The sequence below is a fragment of the Perognathus longimembris genome, chromosome 7 (assembly GCF_023159225.1).
Source record: "Perognathus longimembris pacificus isolate PPM17 chromosome 7, ASM2315922v1, whole genome shotgun sequence".
In the NCBI taxonomy this organism is placed as follows: Eukaryota; Metazoa; Chordata; class Mammalia; order Rodentia; family Heteromyidae; genus Perognathus; species Perognathus longimembris.
The window spans coordinates 70970518-70976005 of record NC_063167.1 but is presented as its reverse complement, the minus strand read 5'-3'; positions in this window follow the sequence as shown (position 1 = coordinate 70976005).

The window sequence follows — 5488 nt, the reverse complement described above, 5'->3', positions numbered from 1 at the left end:
CTGTTCGTATGCCCATGTTCAAATAACACAGACACATTAATCTTCTTCCTCCTTCTTCCTCCTCCTCCCCGCCCCCCCCCCCGCCCTCCCCCCCACTCCTTTCTTCTTTCATGGTACCAGTACTGGGCTTAAACTCAGGGCCTTGCGCTCTCACTTGTTTTTTGTTGTTGTTGTTGTTTTGTTTTGCTGTTGTTGTTCAAGGCTGGCACTCTACCACTGAGCCACGGCTCCACTTCTGGCTTTTTAGGGAGTCACTGGAGACAAGTGTCTCATGGGCTTTTCTGTCCAATCTGGCTTTGAACCAAGATCCTCAGACCTCAGCCTCCTGAGTAGCTAGGATTCCAGCTGTAAGCAACAGGAGCCTAGCATATTCTGCCTCTTTTCTGGGGAGAACTGCAATATGACAGAACAATGGGAAAGATTTAAAAAACAATCAACAACAACCTAGAATGTCAATGCACTCAACCTGCCAAGAACCCTGAAAAGAGATTTTGGATATGCATTAACCACAGAGACAATCACTGCCTATAATACAGAGTACCCTATGTCCCCAAAATACAAACAGCACAGTAAATGCTATGCTTCCATATTCCTGGCTGTTGCCAAAATGTATTTTTTCCCTCCTTCTATTTTAGTGGCTCCATTTCTGCCAGAATTTAACATTGACAGAGTGATGTTACCTCTTGTCTGGAGGGGAAAAAAGCTTTTTGTTGTCAAGGGAAAAAAAAGAAGAAAGAAAAGGGAAAAAAATAGAACTGGAGAAGAGACAGTTATTCTATTGCCCCCGGGAATCACCACATTGCAATTGTACCACTTGAAAGGGATGTAGAAATGTCATTTCTGATCTAGAGGGATGGAAGGTGGGCAGATGGGAGGGCAGTCGGGAAAGGGCCACTCTTGGACAAAGGAATCAGTAATGTATTAAAGGGAAATTTTGTTCCAGTTCCTGCAAGATTTTTAATAGAGATCTTTGCTCTAGGTTGGCATGCTTCAATATTGTTTGTATAGATTCATGGAAATTACAAGTATTGGTGTGAGTGTCTGTGAGTGTGTGTGTGTGTACTAGAGATTGAACTGAAGACCTTGAGCTCTCACTTGTGTTTTTTTTGTTGTTGTTTTGTTTTTTTTTTACACAAGGCTGGTGCTTTATGATTTGAGTCACACTTTGACTGGGTCCTTTCGCTGGTTAATCAGAAATAAGAATCTCAAGGGCTTTTGAGACCAGGCTGGCTTTGAACAGGGATCCTCAGAGCTCAAGCTCCAGAGTAGTTAGGATTACAGGTGTGAGCCAGAGGTGCCCTGCTCACCTGCAGTTTTATAGACTTAACTCACATCACTGCGGGGTACAAGTCTCAACTCTTCAGATGAGCAAACTGAGACTCCGGGGTCTTAGGATAAACTATCCAACCTCTCACATGGCTAGGAAATGGAGTCTAGGGCTACCTTCTCATTTAACTTGTTTTGAGCTGGCTGCTCATGGAAGGGAAAGTGTGAGATGGTGAATGGTTGGAGAAAGAATTAAGGAAGAAAAAAAAAAAAAACCTGAATAGATCCGCAGGAAGCTGATCATTATTCTGACTCCTGCCCACTCCCCCACACCGGAGTTCTTGAATTTCAAGTTAAATGTATTGCCACTCCACAGAGCCTCAATTTACCCAGATGCAGAAAGCCTCATCCCTCCAGGTACCGGAGCTCAGGCCGCAAAGCGCCACCCTGTGACCTCAGCCCCTCGCCTACAAGAAAGGAACTCATCCTGCGACCCAGAACAACTCCTGGTGGCCACTCCAGGTCCCTTCTTCTCCCCCAGATACCCTCTAGGGCTTGGGGTTGTTCTCTCCCCTGATTGAAGGGCAGGAAAGTGTTTAAAGCAGAGAGAGCTGGTGTGTCTGAAAACAAAATGGACCCCACGCATAAGTCAGGGTTTGGAGCCCGACATCCACAGGGCAGGCTGCTCGTTTATATAAGGCCCCTGGTCTCCACCCACGAAGAATGTGTACTTACTCTGATTGGTTGAAGGGCAGACGTGTGCCGTGGGGGGGGGGGCCTAGTGATTGGTTCCCCACCGCACAGAAAGGACTTCTGATTGGATGGGAGCTAGGAAGCCCCTTACTGACCCTCAGCCACGAAGGGCACATGCATTTGGTACCCGGCGCCTGAGCAGAACCAGCTGGATGTTTGGTGCTGGAGCTGGGCCCGGCCACCATCTTCTCTCCCAGGCAGTCCAGCCAAGGAGGCCTGGCTTCTCCTCACACGGTGTGGCTTCAGCGGGAGCTGACCACGAATCCACTGAGGCAGGAGAGGTTTGCGAGGCCGTGACCGCTGCCCTCTGGGGGAAGTCAGAGGCCGGGGTGGGGAGCAGGGTGAGGTGGGTGCAGAGTGCAGCATGCGCCTGGCTCCAGGAAGAAGGAAGCCCAGAGCAGCAGCTGAAGGCACTGAGGTTGGGGTTGGGATTGGGTTGCACGCCCTTGGGAGGGGCCATGCATCACCTTCTATGGGGGTGCTGTGAGCCCAGCAACAAGCTTTGATGAGAATAGCGTGGGAGGGTGTGGGGTGAGCCCCAGAGAGAGAAGGGGCCCGGAATTACTTGCCACGGGCCTCAGGCCCCTCTCAGCCCCCTCCATCGTGGAGTACTCAGCTTTGCAGTGTGTTCCAACATCTTTCTTAGCTCCCCCTACTTCCCCCCACTGTCTCTCCCCCCCCCACCTGCAAAACTTCTTCCCTCCTCCCTTCCACCTTCTGTGGGGGCGGGGGGAGGTGAGGGTACTGAGGCTTGAACTCAGGAACTCCCCTAGTTTTTTCACACAAGGCAGATACTCTGCCATTTGAATCACAGCTCCACTTCTGGCTTTTTGCTGGTTAGTTGGAGATACAGCTCACATGGATTTTGATTCCCAGGCTGGCCCTGAACCAGGATCCTCAGATTTCAGGCTCCTGAGTAGTGAGCGTTACAGGTGTAGCCTTCAGTGCCTCTGCTAAGACATTGCTCTGAATCTGACTGTGAAGCCAAGAGTCTCCTATCATAGTCACTTTCTTGTGCACACCTGTGTTGTCTCTTTTACAACTCTGATTACTGTAACCTTTGTTTTAAAAAAATTGCCGTGGGCAGACCTTCCCATGTCCTTGTGATCCTTGCCCCCACTTTACCTTCCATCTCTTACAGTATCTTTTTTTTTTTAAAGCAATGAATCCCTATTGAATTTTTCCCAGAGAACCTTTTAAAGTTCATACCTCTTTTTTAATTACTGTGGGAAAAGCACACATAATGGTAATTTCCCATCTTGGCCATTTTAACTGCACTGTTTAATAAGCACACTCACATTGTTGGGCAACAGCTCTCAGGAATCTCCTCCTTGCAATCCTGAATCTGTGCCTACTAAACAGGAACCTTTCCCCCCCACAGCTCTTGGTGATCACTTTTCTTCCTTCTGTTGCTGTATTTGTTGACTATTTTCTAAGAAGAAAAATATGTGTTTGTGGTGACCAACATTGTCACTTAGCGCAGTGACAGTGAATTTCCTTCAGGATATAGCATTAGTCAGGATTTTTCTTTTCCTAAAGATGGCACCATTGTGTGCACGAATGTTTCCTTTACTCATTCATCTGAGGGAAACTTGAGTTGCTTCTACCTCTTGGCCATTCTGAGAATACCACAGACATGGGGCTGCAGGTGTCTCTTTGAAAGACTGCTTTAATTTCTTTGGATGTCTACTCAGAAGTCAGACTGCCAAATCATCATATAGCTCTGTTTTTAATTAACTCTTAAAAATTAGCATGCATTAGTTGTAGCAGAGTTTCATCGTGTGATATTTCCACTCACGTAAACAGTGTATCTGGACCAACTTCACCCCCTCCATCACTGCCCCATCCCACTCCCCCTCAAAGTGGCATCAGCAGGTTTCCCTGTTCTGTCCTCACACTTGCAAAGCAGCAACATCCACATAATCATTTTCATCCACCCTTGTCGTTAGCCCTCCCCCCTGCCGCCCCCTCCCAGCCTAATTTATTCGCTTGTCATCCAGGTATTTTAATTTGTGTTCATTGCACCAAAGAGACTCACTATTTTTTAATTTCTCAGAGAACCTCCATACTGTTTTTCATAATGGCTGCACCATTTTGCAGTCTGATCATTCATACATAGGAATAACACCTATCATTTTCTATTCTTCGTTTTGTTGCAATGGTATCATACTGGGATTTGAACTTGGGGCTTTGTGCTTGCTGGGTAGGTACTCTACCATTTCAGCCATACCTCTGGCCTCTTATTGTCTTGGTTATTTTGAGGTAAGGTCTCACTTATTGTCTGGAATGGCCTGGAGTGCCCCCATCCTATTTATGCTTCCTTTGGTAGTTGGGATAGCAGGTGCATGCTACCATGCCCTTGAGATGGACTCTCAGGAACATTTTTGCCCCGATTGGTCTGGAACCACAGTCTCTGGAGGAGCTAGGATGACAGGTATGAGCTACCAGCATCCTGGCCTTTTGATGGCAGCCATGCTAATACACATCTAGTGATATCTCACTGTGGTTTTGATATGCATTTCTCTTAGGAATAATGATTCTTCTCATACGCTCACTAGCCATGAGTATATATATTTTTGGTGGGTTTTCTAGTCAAGATCTTTGCTCATGTTTTAATGGGGTTGCTTTCTGATTGGCAATGACGTTCCTCTTCTATTTGGAATATTAGCATGCATTTATCAGATGCATGGTTTGTAGATGCTCCTTCCCACTGTCACTAGCCCTTTCCCTCTACCAACTTCACATGCAGTTTGCAGTTCGGTAAAATCCCATTTTTTTTTTTTTTTTTTTTTTTTTTTTTTTTTTTACTGCTCATGTTCTTGGTGTGATATTCAAGAATCACAGCCAAGCCCAATGTTCTGAAGCTCTCTCTGTTTTATTCTAGGGTTTTACAGCTTTAGTCTCACATGTGAGTGCTTAATCCATTCTGAGTTAATTTTCATATATGGTGTAAGGTTAGGTCCAGCCTTGTTCTTTTACATGCAGACATTAAATTTTGCAGATAGGATCTTTTTCCTTTTTTTTTGTTTTGTTTGAACTTTACTTTTTCACTCCAGGCTGGCACTCTACTACTTGAGCCATACGTCCACTTCCATCTTTCTGCTGGTTAGAGATAGAGTGTCATGGACTTTCCTGCATGACTTTGATCCTGGATCCTCAGATCTTAGCCTCCTGAGCAGCTAGGATTACAGGTGTGAGCCACCGGCACATGGCTTTTGCTTTTAACCCCAATTGAGGAAGGAATATGTTTAATAATAAGTCAGGGATTGGCAAAGACTGGCTTTACTGCACCAGTATTTGGACATGAGTGAGTTTTCCAGATCACCTAGAAGCAGGTAATGACAGGTCATTTCAACAGTATCATGTAACTACGTTTACAGAGTCCAAGTACCTCCTACCTGCCTGGAGCAGTGCCAGCTACTCCACAGTGAGTACCACAGGGGCTCAGCCCAGTCCTTGAAGAACTCAC